The 18,934-nt window shown below is 46.4% G+C and overlaps 1 protein-coding gene across 1 annotated transcript in view; it reads right to left on the bottom strand.

Annotated features, from left to right (window-relative positions):
• Positions 1-1,081: 1,081 nt before the first annotated feature.
• The window catches only part of LOC115472136 (trypsin inhibitor-like), a 59,423-nt gene continuing 41,570 nt past the window's right edge, over positions 1,082-18,934 (bottom strand). The window contains exon 4 of the mRNA XM_030206260.1: positions 1,082-1,447. The gene's annotated coding sequence lies outside the window, so the exon portion shown is untranslated. The remainder of the gene's footprint in view (positions 1,448-18,934) is intronic.

The following is an 18,934-nucleotide window of genomic DNA, read 5'->3' as shown; positions in this document are numbered from 1 at the left end:
TTAGTTCTTCTACTGCCATGCATTTTGAGGAATGCATAGAAAGATAATCTATTGGTTCAGTTTCATTGGCAAGCTTTGTCATGAGACGCTCATACAAGACATATTGTCCTGCAGGTTCTTTCTTGCTAATAGCAGCTTCGATTGCGTGTTCAACTAATCCTCTAGCACATGGAATAATGCAACATCCTACAAGTACAAAAATGGCAATTACAGCATGTTTTCACACAGGGAGTTTTCAGGCAGTGAATCACATGGAAATCACCTTTACTGAGTTCTCCAAATATATGTAAAATCACATAATTATAGGAATACCATACCACAGCTACACATAGGTGTTTTCTGGGTCTGAGTCTTTAATGCCAAAGCCAATTTGTGGATATAAAAGACTCAAAGCTACTCATGAGAAAGCAATTGGATTACTTGCCAATTCAGATGCAATAGATTGGTTTCTCATGGGAGAGAGCAGCTTGGCTGGTTCAAAGGTACCAGCGGTGGGTGGCTGTCTCTCTCTCTTGAAGCAGGCTCCTGACCAGGAGAGAAACTTTTGAGGAAATGGACATATCCTAGACAATTTAAGGTATTTACTTTGATAATTTACAGAGTACTGCTAATTTCTCTTAATCCTTGCCTGGGTGATTGTTTTGTTTGACAAACACTGTGACTGTACCTCATAGGAGGGTGGGATAGGATCCAGCTCTGTGTAGCAGCTTCTAGCCTTGCTGTTGCGGATTAGCATGGCTAAGGCATTTTAGAAGGGAAATGTGAATCTGTTGATATTTTTATTATGAACCACCTTGATGTTTGTACAGAGTGGTATATCAAGTTTAATAAACTATAAACATTAAAGGTTTTGATAATTTGTGGTGCTTTCATACAGAGAGGAAAGAGAAAGTTTTTAGTTTGAACTATGAGAGGGGTAATCCTAGAAAAGACTGGCTCAACGATTTAAAAAAAAAAAAAAAAGAGGATCCAAAAAGAGCCAAGCATCAAGAAGGGTTCAAAAAAACACTTTAATATCTTAATTCAGCATAAACCCAACGTGGCCATGTTTCAATTGTCTTCAACATGGGTGCAACTGAAATATAAAAGGAGAATACATCCAAATAGTAATAATAATTATTATAACAAAGTTGTAAAAACAATCAGGTTGATACTCAGTGATTTAAAAAGAGAGAAACAGCTCCTGGCTGGTTAAATTTCCTGCTCAAGCTGTGAGGGAGTTAGTGATGTAGTGGTAGGCATTTCTGGAAACACTCCCTCACTGAGGTTACAGTTCAGCCTCCTTACAGCAGGTGGCACTAGTCTGCTGAGACAGAGGCTGTCAGAAGGGCAGGTCTCAGGCCAGGAGGGCATTAAATGCCCTGAGTCAGAGTCAGTGAGAGAGTGGGAGGCCCCAAGTGCAGAGGATCCAAGGGTGGCAAGCAGGGCTGTAGTACCTGGGAAGAAACTGGGGAAGAAAAAAAGGTCTTAGCAGGGAGTGCTACCCTGTAAGTGACAGAGCAGAAGAGGATTGAGATAAGACAGGTTTGTTTTACAATCTGGTAGACAGTGTGACATGGGAAGTCAGTGAAAGTAGAACGGTGGGGATTCCAGGAAGCAACAAGGTAGTTGGATTGCCTAGTGGAGGGGTGACCAAGCATGTGCCTTGAGCCTACAGGAGCAGGCCACTGGAGAGAGAACTTGTGACTATAAGAAGTGACTTTGTATGTTTATTTACCTCTGACCTGCGGAGAGAGCTGGTTACACATTTCTCGGCATGTAAATAAATATTTTCCTTTCACCTTTAACCTCTGACTGGCTGTATATATTGAGGGTACCTTGACTCTCTGTCAGGTCACATTATCATAGGGCTAACTGGTTATTTTCGGCAGTACTTATCCAGTTAAGGTTACTGAAAATGTCTAGTTAGTGCCTATTTCAAAACCGTGTGTTTGGGGGGCGGAGCCAGCACTTGGCAAGTGTTGATACTCAGCACTTAACTGGCCAAAGTAACTGCATAAATAGGAGCACATATCAATCAGTCCTATCTTTATGCGGTGCCCCATAGATGTGACTTGTGCTAAAATAGCATGTTAGTGGTGAAATAACATCTTAATGGTAGCCTACATTGATAAATGCTCTTGAATATATTAAAAAAAAAAAGTCAGAAAACATGCCCTAAAAGGGAACCACATATTCCATATCATCATGCTGATCAATCCATAGACTGGTGGGTTGTGTCCATCTACCAGCAGGTGGAGATAGAGAGCAATCCTTTTGAGGCGTGTTTGTGTGTCTGTGTGAGAGAGTGTGTATATGTGTGTGGGTGCGTGTGTGTGTGAGATACAGACAGTGTAAGTGTGTGTGTGTGTGTGTGTGTGTGTGTGTGTGTGAAAGTGAGTGTGAAAGGGTAGGGTCAAAATGAAGAGCCAGCATTATAACTGTACATAGCACAGCACAAACATTTGAGGCAGTTCTTGCCTTATCTCCCCTGCCGCCCCCTCCATACCCAATGATTCGTTCCTTGTCTTCCATTCCCTCTGTGTGCCGTGTGTATGTGTGTGTGAGAGAGAGAGAGAGAGAGAGGTGCTAGCAGTCCCTGTGATAGTGGCAGGTCAGTTGCTCCTTATAGCCAGTTAAGAGTAAGAGTGTGTGTGTATGTGCTGATTTTTTTCCTTCCCTCATATGCCCTCCGTATCCGTTGTTTGTGTGGAGAGCAGAGATCTATATGGTCCTTTTAGCGTTGCTGTTGATGTCGCGTAGCAACTGTTGCTGCTGGTTTTCATTGTTCTGCGATTTGTCTTATGTCACGTTCCGTCGCTTAGTAACGGGTTCGCGATGCGATTGGTTGAGTGTCATTTGTCCGCCCTCGACGTCATGACGTTTTACGTGGCGGGCGGGGCCAACACTCATGGGTGATCCTGGTTTCACCACCATGCATTTAGAACGTTGGGACTTGTGGAGGCTTCAGAATGTTGGAGGTGCGTTTTATTTAGAGAGATAACTAAAAGGTTGCAAATTAATCCAATTTGATAATTTTTAATTGAAGTATATTTTCATATTCAAAAAATGAAATAGTTTAAAAATTATATCACCATGTACAGTGGGGGAAATAAGTATTTGATCCCTTGCTGATTTTGTAAGTTTGCCCACTGACAAAGACATGAGCAGCCCATAATTGAAGGGTAGGTTATTGGTAACAGTGAGAGATAGCACATCACAAATTAAATCCGGAAAATCACATTGTGGAAAGTATATGAATTTATTTGCATTCTGCAGAGGGAAATAAGTATTTGATCCCTCTGGCAAACAAGACCTAATACTTGGTGGCAAAACTCTTGTTGGCAAGCACAGCGGTCAGACGTCTTCTGTAGTTGATGATGAGGTTTGCACACATGTCAGGAGGAATTTTGGTCCACTCCTCTTTGCAGATCATCTCTAAATCATTAAGAGTTCTGGGCTGTCGCTTGGCAACTCGCAGCTTCAGCTCCCTCCATAAGTTTTCAATGGGATTAAGGTCTGGTGACTGGCTAGGCCACTCCATGACCCTAATGTGCTTCTTCCTGAGCCACTCCTTTGTTGCCTTGGCTGTATGTTTTGGGTCATTGTCGTGCTGGAAGACCCAGCCACGACCCATTTTTAAGGCCCTGGCGGAGGGAAGGAGGTTGTCACTCAGAATTGTACGGTACATGGCCCCATCCATTCTCCCATTGATGCGGTGAAGTAGTCCTGTGCCCTTAGCAGAGAAACACCCCCAAAACATAACATTTCCACCTCCATGCTTGACAGTGGGGACGGTGTTCTTTGGGTCATAGGCAGCATTTCTCTTCCTCCAAACACGGCGAGTTGAGTTCATGCCAAAGAGCTCAATTTTTGTCTCATCTGACCACTGCACCTTCTCCCAATCACTCTCGGCATCATCCAGGTGTTCACTGGCAAACTTCAGACGGGCCGTCACATGTGCCTTCCGGAGCAGGGGGACCTTGCGGGCACTGCAGGATTGCAATCCGTTATGTCGTAATGTGTTACCAATGGTTTTCGTGGTGACAGTGGTCCCAGCTGCCTTGAGATCATTGACAAGTTCCCCCCTTGTAGTTGTAGGCTGATTTCTAACCTTCCTCATGATCAAGGATACCCCACGAGGTGAGATTTTGCGTGGAGCCCCAGATCTTTGTCGATTGACAGTCATTTTGTACTTCTTCCATTTTCTTACTATGGCACCAACAGTTGTCTCCTTCTCGCCCAGCGTCTTACTGATGGTTTTGTAGCCCATTCCAGCCTTGTGCAGGTGTATGATCTTGTCCCTGACATCCTTAGACAGCTCCTTGCTCTTGGCCATTTTGTAGAGGTTAGAGTCTGACTGATTCACTGAGTCTGTGGACAGGTGTCTTTCATACAGGTGACCATTGCCGACAGCTGTCTGTCATGCAGGTAACGAGTTGATTTGGAGCATCTACCTGGTCTGTAGGGGCCAGATCTCTTACTGGTTGGTGGGGGATCAAATACTTATTTCCCTCTGCAGAATGCAAATAAATTCATATACTTTCCACAATGTGATTTTCCGGATTTAATTTGTGATGTGCTATCTCTCACTGTTACCAATAACCTACCCTTCAATTATGGGCTGCTCATGTCTTTGTCAGTGGGCAAACTTACAAAATCAGCAAGGGATCAAATACTTATTTCCCCCACTGTATATATAACTGGATGGCAATATTTCTTCACTTACTTTCCAAAACATTTAGGAGGCCTTTTACTAAAGGGTGGTAGGGTTATTGCGTGGGTAGTCTGTGCTAAAACAGCACTACCACAGGGCATGCTGCGGCATCCCATTCTATTGCTGTCATCAGCGGGCGCTAATTTTTATTTTCTAGCGCAGGGGGAGGAAAGTAGGCGTGTCCTGTGGTAATCAGGCAGGTCAGGCTACTACTACTACTACTACTTATCATTTCTTTAGTGCTACTAGAAGTACGCAACACTGTACACTTGAACATGAAGAGACAGTCCCTGCTCGACAGAGCTTACAATCTAATTAGGACACACAAACAGGACAAATAAGAGATAAGGGAATATTAAAGTGAGGATGATAAAATAAGGGTTCTGAACAAGTGAATAAGGTTTAGGAGGTAAAAGCAGCATCAAAAAGGTGGGCTTTTAGCTTAGATTTGAAGACGGCCAGAGATGGAACTTGAAGTACCGGCTCAGGAAGTCTATTCCAGGCATATGGTGCAGCAAGATAAAAGGAATGGAGTCTGGAGTTAGCAGTGGAGGAGAAGGGTTCAGATAAGAGAGATTTACCCAGTGAACAGAGTTCCTGGGGAGGAATGTAGGGAGAGATGAGAGTGGAGAGGTACTGAGGAGCTGCAGAGTGAACACACTCATAGGTCAATAAGAGGAGTTTGAACTGTATGCGGAAACTGATAGGAAGCCAGTGAAGTGACTTGAGGAGAGGGCTAATATGAGCATAATGACACTGACGGAATATTAGTCGTGCAGCAGAATTTTGAACAGATTGAAGAGGAGAGAGATGGCTAAGTGGGAGACCTGTGAGAAGCAAGTTGCAATAGTCTAAGCAAGAGGTGATAGGAGTGTGGATGAGGGTTCTGGTAGTGTGCTTAGAAAGGAAAGGGTGAATTTTGGTGATATTATAGAGAAAGAAACGACAGGTTTTAGCAGTCTGCTGAATATGTGCAGAGAAGGAGAGGGAGGAGTCTAAGATGACCCCAAGGTTACGAGCTGATGAGACAGGAAGGATGAGAGTGTTATCCACAGAAATAGAGAATGGGAGAGGAGGAGAGGTTGGTTTAGGGGGAAAGATTAGAAGCTCAGTCTTGGTCATGTTTAGTTTCAGATGGCGCTGAGACATCCAGGCAGCAATGTCAGACAGGCAGGCTGATACTTTGGCCTGGATTTCGGCTGAGATTTCTGGTGTGGAGAGGTAGATCTGGGAGATGATACTGAAAACCATGGGATGAGATCAGAGTACCAAGGGAAGTATAGATGGAGAAAAGAAGAAGTCCCAGGACAGATCCCTGAGGTACACCAACTGACAGTGGGATAGAAGTAGAGGAGGATCCACTAGAGTATACACTAAAGGTAAGCTGGGAGAGATAAGAAGAAAACCAGGAAAGAACAGAGCCCTGAAATCCAAGTGAGGGGCAGCGTATCAAGGAGTAGGCTGTGATCAACAGTGTCAAAAGCAGCAAATAGATCGAGAAGGATGAGGATAGAATAGAGACTTTTGGATCTGGCCAGGAACAGATCATTGGAGACTTTAGCAAGCACTGTTTCAGTTGAATGAAGGGGGCAAAAGCCAGATTGAAGTGGATCAAGAATACTTTGAGATGAAAGAAAGTCAAGGCAACGGTGGTGAACAGCACGTTCAAGTATCTTGGATAGGAAAGGGAGGAGGGAGATGGGGCAATAGTTGGAAGGACAGGTAGGGTCCAATGACGGTTTTTTAAGGAGTGGTGTGACTACGGCATGTTTGAAGGCATCAGGAACAGTCGCAGTGGAAAGTGAAAGATTGAGGATATGACAGATAAAAGGGATGACAGTAAGAGAGATAGCGTTAAGTAGATGGGTGGGAATAGGATCAGAGGAACAGGTAGTTAGTTTTGAGGAGGAAAGAAGATATGTAGTTTCCTCTTCAGTGATTTCAGAAAAGGAAGAAAAGGAGGCAGGGGTTGGAGGGTTGAGAGAATGGACTAAGGGAAGGAGAGGTGGAGGTGACCTGGTTGAGAATTCAAGTTTAATCTTGTGAAGAGAGTTCAGTGTGGCAAAGAGACGTTGAGGGTTTGAGCCAAGAGAATTTTTCAACTGGATGTAATAGTCCTGTTTGGCAAGTAAAAAAGCAGACTGGAAGGAGGTCAGCAAGAATTTGAAATGTATGAAGTCAGCATGGGCACGGGATTTCAGCCAAAGGTGTTCAGCAGAGCGGGCACAGGAACTTAACTAGTGGATTCTAGAGATCAGCCAAGGCTGGGGTTTTGTATGTTTTACAGAACGGAGAATGAGAGGAGCGAGAGTATCCAGAGCAGAGGAGAGAATAGTATTATAGGAAGAGACAGCCTCGTTGACAGACTTGGATAGCATAGTGGTAGAGAAGAGATTTGAAACACTGGAGGACAGAGTAGAAGGGTCAATAGCCTGAAGATTCCTAAATGTATTGGTTAAGATTGGACGGGACTGGGGAGGAGGGTAAGTATGAAAGTTAGAGATGATGGTCAGAGAGGGGAAGAGTTGAGGCATAGAAACTGGAGAGTGAGCAGTTTGAGAAGAGGATAAGATCAAGACAGTGGCCATTCTGGTGAGTGGGAGCAGTGGAGCACAGTTGAAGATTGAAAGAGGATGTTAAAGCAAGAAACTGAGAAGCATAATTAGCATGAATGTTAAAATCCCCAAGAATGAAGGAAGGAGATGAAGGTTCAAGAAAGAAGGAAAGCCAGGCATCAAAGTCAGTGAGAAAGGAAGAAAGGGCCATTGCCATACGCTTCTGATTACCACAGGATTAGCGAAAGTCCTTTCCACCAACTAAATAGGTGGTGGTAAGTGCTCCGGCGGGAATGGCTGCTCACCAATTGTGAAATTAGCGCATGGCCATTACTAGGGTTACCATATGGCTCCAGAAAAAGGAGGACGGATTGAGCCAGCCAGGTTTTACTTCCATTGCTTTCAATGGAAGTAATTGAGCCAGCCGGGTTTTACTTCCATTGCTTTCAATGGAAAGCAATGGAAGTAAAACCCGGCTGGCTCAATCCGTCCTCCTTTTTCTGGAGCCATATGGTAACCCTAGCCATTACGGACACAAATTATGATTCCGACATTTTGCTGCCATGCTAGAAAGTGACGGGAGCGCAAGCATGTGACAAACCCACAGGCTAATCGCAGCGCCATCCACTTTCTAACACAGCTTGGTAAAAGGATCCTTTAATCTATTTACAAGGCACTCATTTCCTTGTCATCAAGCAGATGCAGCCATTACAGATGGGTTGTGTCCATCAACCAGCAGAGGGAGATAGAGAGCACACTTTTTTCAGTGCCTCATACCAGCTTGCTCCACTGCCTCTCTTCAGTATTCTCTATCTCCCCTAGCAGAGTGGCTGCAGCTTCTTCGAGCTCCATCTAAAATCTGCCTGGAGGTTGCTCCTGTGCTTTTGCCAGTTGTTAGCAGGGGTGTTGGAGGCTATAGCAGCTTCACTTTAAAAGCACAAAGGTTCGCCCTTTCCCTGCCTTACCCATACCTCTGTGGATGTGGACACATTGCTTAGCTTTCCCTGTCCTTCCCCAACAACAGTGGATGCAGGCACATAGGTTCGCCCTTTTTTTCCTGCCTTTCCCACTCACCTGAGCCTCCGGAGTTCTATTTACCTCTGCTTTTCTCACAGCATTAAAAAAAAAAAAAAAAAGCTTAGACGCTGGAACAGAGGTTTTTCCTTCCCTTTTTCTGTGGGACCGGAGCTGTGATACTCGGTCCAGTGAGGTAAGAGTGTTTTCTGACTCCTCCGGGGTGGGCCCACGATCGGGGCGATTTTGGCGCGAACCGCCATTTTGAATTTTACCATCGTTTTTGGCGATGGCTGCAGAGACAGTAAAGCGCTGTTCCAAGTGTAGTCAAGCTCAGTTCAGCAGCGGGGCTCTGTAAATCGTGCTGTACAGACTTTAGAGCCGGCCCGAGCATGGCGAGCGACGATTCTTCGCGCTCTGAGCTGGCAGCAGGCGCCATTTTGAATTTACCACATGGCGCGACCTCCGCTGAGACGGAGAGTCCTGAGCCCGGGGGGAGGCCTTGGAGTGAGGCTATTAGCCCCGGCAGAGATCCGGGTGCCCAGGGTGAGCTTTTCTCCCCTGATTTTGTCTTATTAATGCATAAAGCATACATGCTTAAAAGAGCTCTCCCACAAAGCCCGGCATGGGCCTCTTCTAATGCCTTCCCGGTGGATTCTAGCCTTGGTATGCCCTCTGAGGCGTTATTCCCTGATAATTGGGAGAATATGAAGCGCAGAAGGGCTCATTCCCCTTCAGAGAGTGCTGCACCTTCATTCCCCCCCCCCCCCCCCCCCCCCCCCGTGGTCGGGCTGCGAGGATTCGGAGGACTCTGGCAGGCCTTCCTGGTCTGAGGAGCCAGAGTCTGGTGCAGAAGTGACTCAGGATCTGGACGATCCCTCCGCGTTGAGGATTTTCCACCGTGATGAGCTGCCAGCGCTTATTTCTGATGCCCTGCAGGCTCTCTCTATTGAGGACTCTGCCAGTGGCACAGCCTCCTCTGTGAATCCTAGGATGGCTAGTACCAAAAAGCCTGCTCGAGCCTTTCCTTTGCATGACTCCATCCAAGAGCTTATTTCGGCTCAATAGGCTGACCCCGAGGGACCTTTGAAAGTTTCGGGCACCACCTCTTTAACATTGCTTTTGACTCGTAACCACTCGCCTCCACCTACCCTCCTCTCTTCCTTCCCGTTCACATTAATTGATTTGATTTGCTTACTTTATTTATTTTTTGTCTATTAGATTGTAAGCTCTTTGAGCAGGGACTGTCTTTCTTCTATGTTTGTGCAGCGCTGCGTACGCCTTGTAGCGCTATAGAAATGCTAAATAGTAGTAGTAGTAGTAGTTTCCAGGGCTATGGGGCAATTATACCCTCTGAGTGAGGAGCATATGGCTCGCTTTGCTATGTCTAAAGTGGATGCCCTAGTCACAGCTGTGACAAAGAGAACTACCCTCCTTGTTGAAGGAGGTGTTGCCCTGAAGGATATTCAAGACCGTAGACTGGAATCAGCACTTAAACGGTCATTTGAAATTGCAGGTCTCACTATTCGGGCGTCTGCATGCAGTTGTTATGCTGCTAGAGCCTGCCTGGCTTGGTTGCAACAGGCAGTGGAACAGCCCTGTGATGGAGCGGAGCCCTTTTCAGATGTGGCTCCGCGGATGGTGTCGGCCTTGTCCTTTCTTGCTGACACCCTTTATGATATTGTCAGAACTTCGGCTAAACACATGGCAGTAGCAGTGGCGGCTCGCCGTCTTCTTTGGCTACGGCATTGGGCGGCGGACATGGCCTCTAAGCAAAGGTTGGTGAAGTTGCCCTTTCAAGGCCTTCTCCTGTTTCGTGAAGAGTTGGAGAAAATTGTGAAGGGCCTGGGTGAGGCTAAACCCCAGCACTTGCCCGAAGATAGGCCTCGGCCTTCCTCTAAGGGTGCGGCGGTCCATTCCTCTTACAGACCTCGCTTCCGTGAAGCTCGAAGGTACCGACCGGGGCGTTCTGCTGGGTTCACTTCTCGTGCCCGTTTTCAGTAGAGGAACTCCTTTCGCTCGGACAAACGTTCCACAGCCACTGGCTCAAGGCCTGGAGTTCAGGGGCGACCCTCTCAATGATGGTGCACCGGCCCTCTCCTCGAGTCCTGTCATCGGAGGACGTCTTTCCCTCTTTGCCAAGGAGTGGGCCAACATTTCCTCAGATCAGTGGGTCTTGGACCTGATCAGAGACGGTTACAGAATAGAATTTGATGCCCCTGTAAGAGACGTGTTTGTGGAGTCCCGATGCGGTTCTGCCACCAAACGGGCGGCGGTAGAGGAGACTTTACAAGGTCTGATTCAGATAGGGGCCGTGTCCCCGGTACCTCCCGCTGAACACAGCTGCGGCCGCTACTCCATCTACTTTGTGGTGCCGCGAAAAGGAGGGTCTTTTCGCCCTATTCTGGACTTAAAAGAATTAAACAAGTCCCTGAGAGTGCGGCATTTTCACATGGTAACCCTGCGCTCCGTCATTGCAGCGGTACAGCCAGGAGAGTTTCTCACGTCTCTGGACCTGAAAGAAGCTTACTTGCACATTCCAATTTGGCCCCCGCACCAGAGGTTTCTGAGGTTTGCGGTGATGAGAAAGCATTTCCAGTTCCGGGCCCTGCCTTTTGGCCTCGCCACAGCTCCCCGCACCTTTTTGAAGGTTATGGTGGTAGTAGCTGCTTTTCTAAGGCGAGAGGGTATTCAGGTTCACCCGTACCTGGACGACTGGCTCATTCGAGCAGACTCTGCTGCAGAGAGTCAGCATGTAACAGCCAGAGTGGTCTCAGTACTTCAATCCCTGGGCTGGGTCGTCAATTTGGCCAAAAGTCACATGACCCCCTCGCAGTCTCTAGAATATTTGGGGGCCAGGTTCGACACAGCCTCGGGGTATGTGTACCTACCCGAGCAAAGGCGGTGCAAGCTTCAGAATCAGGCCCGTCTGCTCCTGAGGATGCCCCGCCCGCGAGCTTGGGACATTGTCCAGCTGCTTGGATCGATGACGGCCACCATGGAACTGGTGCCCTGGGCGAGAGCGCACCTGAGACCTCTACAGTACGCTCTACTCCAAAGATGGTCTCCAGTATCTCAGGATTACCAATGCAGACTCTCTTGGCTTCCTGCGGCCCGACTCAGCATGGAGTGGTGGCTCTCAGACAGCATGCTGCGGCGAGGAATGCCGCTGGCGCTCCCCGATTGGTGCCTAGTGGTGACAGATGCCAGTCTGAAAGGCTGGGGCGCACATTGCAAGGGGAAGCATGCCCAGGGTCTATGGACACCCGAGGAGTCGGAGTGGTCCATCAACCGCCTAGAGTTGAAAGCGGTGTTTCAGGCGCTTCTGGCCTTTCAAGTGACCCTGGAAGGATTGGCTGTCAGAGTGATGTCGGACAACACAACAGCAGTGGCCTACATAAATCGACAAGGCGGCACTCAGTGCAGAGCTCTAGCTGCGCAGGCCGAACAAATTTTGCCACTGGGCCGAGCTGCATCTACAGTTTCTGTCGGCAGCTCACATTGCAGGTCAGAGCAACGTGCAAGCCGATTATCTAAGCAGGCATCAGATCGATCCAGCAGAGTGGGAACTTGCAGACGAAGTGTTCCTGTAGATATGTGCCAAGTGGGGCAAGCCCGTGATGGATCTAATGGCAACAAGCACCAATGCCAAAGTCCCGTGCTTCTTCAGCAGACGGAGAGATCCTCGCGCGGCGGGGTTGGATGCCTTGGCTCAACCCTGGCCTCCGGGCCTACTGTATGTGTTCCCTCTGTGGCCCTTGATAGGGCGAGTGCTTCTGCGGATTCGGCTGCATCCAGGAGAAGTGGTTCTCGTCACCCTGGATTGGCCCAGGAGGCCTTGGTATGCGGACCTCCGACAGATGCTCGTAGAGGATCCCCTTCGGTTACCTCTGGTTCCCAAACTGTTGTCACAGGGTCCGGTGACCATGGAGGATGCTGGCCGATTTGGTCTTATGGCCTGGCGATTGAGAGGGCGCAATTGAGAGGCAGAGGCTATTCCAATAAAGTAATTACCACTCTTCTGCAAGCCCGCAAGCGTTCCACTTCCATGGCTTATGCCAGGATTTGGCGCCAGTTTGAAGTCTGGTGTGCTTCCAGAGAGATCACACCCCTGCGGGCTCCTGTCTCACCGATTCTGGACTTTTTGCAGGATGGTGTACAAAAAGGCTTGGCCTATAATTCCCTGCGGGTGCAAGTGGCAGCGTTGGCCTCCCTGCGTGGCAAGGTTGAAGACGTGTCTTTAGCTGCTCATCCGGATGTGGCACGGTTTCTTAGAGGGGTGCTTCGGCTCCGTCCTCCCGTGCGTGCACCTTGTCCAGCTTGGAACCTGGGGCTAGTGCTGAAGGCCCTTCAGGGTGCTCCCTTTGAACCGCTTCGGCGTGCTTCAGAGAAAGATTTGACACTGAAGGCCGTCTTGTTAGTGGCCATTACTTCGGCGAGATGGGTGTCAGAGCTCCAGGCGCTGTCCTGTAGAGACCCTTCTTGCCTAAGGTGGTTTCAGCGTTTCACCTAAACCAACCTATTTTCTTGCCCTCCTTTGTCGAGGAGGAGTTTCCAGAATCTTTTGGGCAATTGAACCTGTTGGACATGCGCAGGACTCTGCTGCAGTATCTGCGAGTTACTAACTCTTTCAGGACCTCTGATCATCTGTTTGTTTTGCTATCAGGTCCTCGCAGAGGGTCTCCAGCGTCTAAAGCCACTATTGCCCGCTGGCTTAAAGAATCTATCTTTTCAGCTTATTTGCTTGCCGGCCGGCCTCCGCCTGATGCCTTTAAGGCGCATTCCACTAGAGGAATTTCCTCTTCTTGGGCTGAAACTGGAGCACTCTCTCTTCAAGAGATTTGTAGTGCAGCAACATGGGCTTCTAAGCTCTCTTTTGCCTGACATTACAGGCTGGATGTGGCTGCCAGGAGGGACGCACATTTTGGAGCGCAAGTGCTGGCGCATGGTGTGGCTTGTTCCCGCCCTATCTAGGGATTGCTTTGATACATCCCATCTGTAATGGCTGCATCTGCTTGATGACAAGGAAGGGAAAATTAGGTCCTTACCGTGATAATTTTCTTTCCTTTAGTCATAGCAGATGCAGCCATGATCCCTCCCTGTCTGAATGCTATCTGCTGTAAATTTATTTCAGGTTCTGTTCATATTTCCGGGAGATTCCGTCCTTGGGAGAAAGTCTGAAAACAGTCTTCAGGATTCTTGTTCAATTAAAGGAGGATGACTTAATTCCCTCCAGTTTCATGTTTTGGAGGATGAGTTTATTCCCTCTGGGAGGATGAGTTTATTCCCTCCAGTTATGTCTCAGTGGAGGATGAGTTTATGCCCTCCAGGAGGATGTTTCATTCCTTCCATTCTGAGTTAATGCCCTTTGTTGTAGGGCCATCGTTCGCTTTGAGGAAAGCTCATGCTATTCCCATTGCGGTTTGCCATACTGCTTTGGAAGCTTCAAATACTGAAGAGAGGCAGTGGAGCAAGCTGGTATGAGGCACTGAAAAAGTATCTCCCTCTGCTGGTTGATGGACACAACCCATCTGTAATGGCTGCATCTGCTATGACTAAAGGAAAGAAAATTATCTCGGTAAGAACCTAATTTTCCCACATATATATATATATATATATATATATATATATATATATATATATATATATATATATACACCTCTGTGTATAAGAAAGGGGCTGAAATGTAAACCTCTTAATAACTTTATCACACACACATTGTTAATAATGAGGGTTAATTTTCATCATCACTCCTTTCTTTTTTTGTAATAGAGGAGTGTGGTAGCCGTGTTAGTCCACTCTTAAGGTTATCAATAGAAATCAAACAAAATAAAACATGGAAAAGAAAATAAGATGATACCTTTTTTATTGGACATAACTTAATACATTTCTTGATTAGCTTTCGAAGGTTGCCCTTCTTCCTCAGATTGGAAATAAGCAAATGTGTTAGCTGACAGTGTATATAAGTGAAAACATTCAAGCATTACTATGACAGTCTGACAGGGTGGGAGGAGGGGGGTGGGTAGGAAGTATGCATGGGGACATCAAAGCATATCATTGATATTCTAACAGGGTGGGTGTGGATAGGTGAGGGGAGGGTGATCAACAGAGACATACAGCTTTATGGTTTATAATGGGCTAGGAACCCCAGATCCTTGTTAAGTCCTTTCTGTTGGGTGTTAAAATATTCAATCATTCTGACTTCAAAGGTCTTACGTTCTTGTATGGTTTTAAAGTTACCTTTGAGGATTCTCACTGTGAAATCACTGGTACAGTGTCCTGGTCCTGTAAAATGTTGACCAACAGGCGTGGGAACCCTGCTGGCACCAGTATTGTTCATATGATGTCTATGTAAATTGAATCTTGTCTTAAGCATCTGGCCTGTTTCTCCAATATAGCATCCTTCGTTACATTTTTTACACTGAATGATATATACCACATTGGAAGATGAGCAAGTGAAAGATCCCTTTATGTTGAATATCTTTCCTTTGTGGATGACTTTGGGGTCCTGTGAAATATTTTGGCATAGTTTGCAACTGGATAAATTACAGGGAAGTGTGCCCTTCTGTTCCTTTTCAGTCTGTGAAGGAAGTTTACTTCTGATTAGCTTGTGTTTTTAATTGGGTGGCTGTTGGAAGGCCAGTACTGGTGGGGATGGGAATATCTCTTTCAGTAATTCATCCTCCTGGAGTATAGGTTGTAGATCTCTTATGATTTTCCTCAGTTTTTCCAGCTCTGGATTGTATGTCACTACAAGCGGGATTCTGTCTGTGGATTTTTTCTTTTTGTACTGTAGCAGATTCTCCCTGGGTGTTTTGAGGGAGGAGGCAATATTCTTGGAGATTATTTTGGGGTTGTAGCCCTTCTGTTTGAAGGATTCAGTCAGGGTTTTAAGGTGTCTGTCTCTGTCCCCTGGGTCAGAGCAGATACGGTGGTATCTTGTGGCTTGGCTGTAAATGATGGATCTTTTTGTATGTGAAGGATGGAAGCTGGAGTTGTGGAGGTAGCTACATCTGTCTGTGGGTTTCTTGTATATAGATGTTTGTATACAGCCATCACTGATTGAGACCGTGGTGTCCAAAAAATTGACTTTTTCTGGGGAGTAGTGTTTATTTTCTCAGAATCTGCCTTTGCTAATCAAGCAGGATGGTATGTATTGAATGCAGAATAAAATTGTTTCAGAGTTTCTTCACCCTCCGTCCAAATCATAAAAATGTCATCGATGTACCGGTAGTATTTTAGAGGTTTGGTCTGGTGTGTATTCAGAAATGTCTCTTCCAGCTCAGCCATAAAAAGGTTGGCATATTGGGGTGCTGTCCTGGTGCTCATCGCAGTGCCCATTATTTGCAGATAGATATCATTGTTAAAGTGGAAGTAGTTGTGAGTTAAAATGAATTTGATTAATTTTGTAATAGTTTCTGGTGAGTATTGATGGTCCAGTGTGGATTTTTTTAGGAGTCTTCCACATGCAGCTATGCCATCCGCATGTGGAATGTTGCTGTATAGTGATTCTACATCCATCGTGACCAGAAGGGTGTTAGGTGGTAGTTTCTTGATATTTTTCAATTTATTCAGAAAGTCTGTGGTGTCTTGTATGAAGCTGTTAGTTTTGTGTACGAGAGGTTTCAGAATTCCCTCTATGAATCCAGATATTTCTTCCGTGAGTGTGCCAATACCTGATATGATTGGTCTGCCAGGGTTTCCCAGTTTGTGGATCTTGGGTAGCATGTAAAATGTGCCCACGGAAGGTTGATTTGGTATGAGTTTCTTCAGGCGAGGTTGCGCTTGTGTAGGAAATGTTTTGATAAGGTCTTTCAGCTGTTTTGTGTAATCCTGTGTGGGGTCCTCAGTTAGTTTCCTGTAGTATTTATTGTCTGAGAGCTGTCTGTGCCCCTCTTCAATGTATTTTTGTATGTCCATAATTACCACTGCGCCTCCTTTGTCTGCGGGTTTGATGATAATGCGTTCGTTAGTTTGTAGGGTTCTTATGGCCGCTCTTTCTGGTGGGGTAAGATTGTACAGAATTCTTTTTTGTTTGTTGGAGAGTTGTGATTTAACCCTATGTCTGAAACTTTCTATGTAATTATCCAGTTTGTAGTTTTGTCCCTCCTGTAGGGTGAAATAAGTGTTCTTCTGTTTAAGACTGTATTTCGGATCATTTGATGTCTCTCTATTGTGGAAATGTGCTTTAAGACGCATTTTTCTGAAGAATTCTTCTAGGTCTGAATATAGCTGGATTTCATCTAGGTTATTCGATGGGCAGAATGAGAGCCCTTTGGAAAGCATAGAGATCTCATGTTGTGATAATTGATGGTTCGAGAGGTTTATTATCCCCATTTGGTTTGCATCTGTAAAGGTGTGATCAGTATTCCCTGGTTTGTTTGGGCTCTGATTTTCACATGCCTCAGATGTGTATCCAAGTGTCTCCAAAGTGTCTGGAGCTGTTGGTTCTGCAGAGCTGTAGCTATTCAAGGATAAGCAGCTTCTCTCTCTTTGATTTTGAAGAAGAGAATATAGTTTTATTTCCTTTTTGCGGATATCAATGTATTGTTTTTCTCCTTGGATGTTATGTAGGTCCTCTTTAAGTTGGTTCACAAGGTGTGGATGTAATTCCTCCATGTTCCTCATGGTTACATCCCTTTGGGTTTGTATTATTTCTGAATACACACCAGACCAAACCTCTAAAATACTACCGGTACATCGATGACATTTTTATGATTTGGACGGAGGGTGAAGAAACTCTGAAACAATTTTATTCTGCATTCAATACATACCATCCTACAATCAGATTCAAAATTGACTACTCCCCAGAAAAAGTCAATTTTTTGGACACCACGGTCTCAATCAGTGATGGCTGTATACAAACATCTATATACCAGTGGCGTAGCCAGACTGCCAATTTTGGGTGGGCCTGAACCCAAAGTGGGTGGGCACAAAATTTTCTCTCTACCCCCCCCCCCCCCAGCAAAATGTAGTCACACTCAGATGCATTTGTCACACAGGGTAAAGTGCTGCTTTTCAGTGCATCAGATTTCAGACAATTTATTTAATAGCCTTAACACCCTTTTCAGTGAGCTTTCAGAGGCCAAAACCTCCTGCCTCAGGTCAGTATAATGCTGTTACGGTATCCTCTCCTGACCTAAGGAAGGAAGTATTGGTCTCTGAAACTTTATTAACACCATATTACTTTATCCTAAATTAAAAATAAAATTATTTTCTTTACCTTTGTTGTATGGCCATTTACTTTTTCTCATTGTGTTGCTCCCAGTCTCTAGATTCTGCTTTCCTTCGTTTTCGCTTGACTCTTCTGCCAGGGTTTCCTGGCCATTTGTCATTTTTCTCTCCTTTTTCTTTGCTTTCTTCAATATTTTTCTGCCTCTCTCTGTGTCCAGATTTAATTCATTCTTACTATCCATTCTTTAATTTCCTTCATCTACTTATGGCTTTTCATCTTTTTCTCACCCTTGTTCTCCCCATGCCCCTTCCTCTTATTCTCCAATCTTTCACTACTCCCCCTTTCCATGCAGCAGCTCTCCTCTTTCTCTCCCCATCCTTCCAATAGTCTCCCCTCTTTCTTTCTGCATCCTTCCATCCAGTGTCACCTCTTTCTCCCTACCCTTCCATCCGCGTCTTCCCTCTTTCTCTCCCCATCCTTCCACCCATCTACCCTCTCTCCTGATCCTTCCATCTAATGTCTCTCTCCCTCCTTCTAACCAGTGTCTATCTCTCTACCCTTTTCTGTTCAGTGTCCCTTCTCTCTCCACATCCTTCCACTCTCCCCTTTTTCTCTGCATCCTTTCATCCATCTCCCCTTTCTCTGCCATCCTCCCATCTGTTTTCCCTCTTTCTCTCCACATCCTTCCATTTTCCCTCTTTCTCTGCCATCCTCCCATCTGTTTTCCCTCTTTCTCTCCCCATCCTTCCATTTTCCCTCTTTCTCTGCCATCCTCCCATCTGTTTTCCCTCTTTCTCTCCCCATCCTCCGTTTTCCCTCTTTCTCTCCCCATCCTTCCATTTTCCCTCTTTCTCTGCCATCCTCCCATCTGTTTTCCCTCTTTCTCTCCCCATCCTTTCCATTTTTCCTCTTTCTCCCCATCCCTCTCCCATTCAGGCCCACCAGCCCCAGCTCCCATTGCCGGCCACTGCTGCTTTTCCTGATGAGCAGCAGGGCCGGCGCTACAAAAAGAAGAAGCGCTCAGCTGACTGAGATGAGCGCCAACGCGTTGCTAACCCGACGAGAAAAAATGTTTAAAAAAAACCGCGGCACTGCAGGCAGCCTCGAAGCATTGGCTGCTGGCTCTGCAGGCTCCTTCCGTCTCTTACGTCACTGCCCCTGCTTCGCTACAGGGGCAGTGATGTAAGAGACGGGAGGAGCCTGCACAGAGCCAGCAGCCAATGCTTCGAGGCTGCCTGCGGTGCCGCATTTTTAAAAAAAAATTTTTTCTTGTCCTTAGTGACGCGTTGGCGCTCAGCTCAGTCAGCTGAGTGCTTCTTCTTTTTGTAGCTCCGGGCGCCGGCCCTGCTGCTCATCAGGAAAAGCAGCAGTGGCCGGCAATGGGAGCTGGTGCTGGCGCTGGGCGGGCCTGGGCTGGAATTGGGTGGGCCTGGGCCCACCCAGGCCCACCCGTAGCTACGCCCCTGCTATATACAAGAAACTCACAGACAGATG

This window comes from Microcaecilia unicolor, chromosome 6, assembly GCF_901765095.1.
Source record: "Microcaecilia unicolor chromosome 6, aMicUni1.1, whole genome shotgun sequence".
NCBI classification, from domain to species: Eukaryota; Metazoa; Chordata; class Amphibia; order Gymnophiona; family Siphonopidae; genus Microcaecilia; species Microcaecilia unicolor.
The sequence above is the reverse complement of the archived record's forward strand: the minus strand, read 5'-3'. Positions and strand labels throughout refer to the sequence as shown.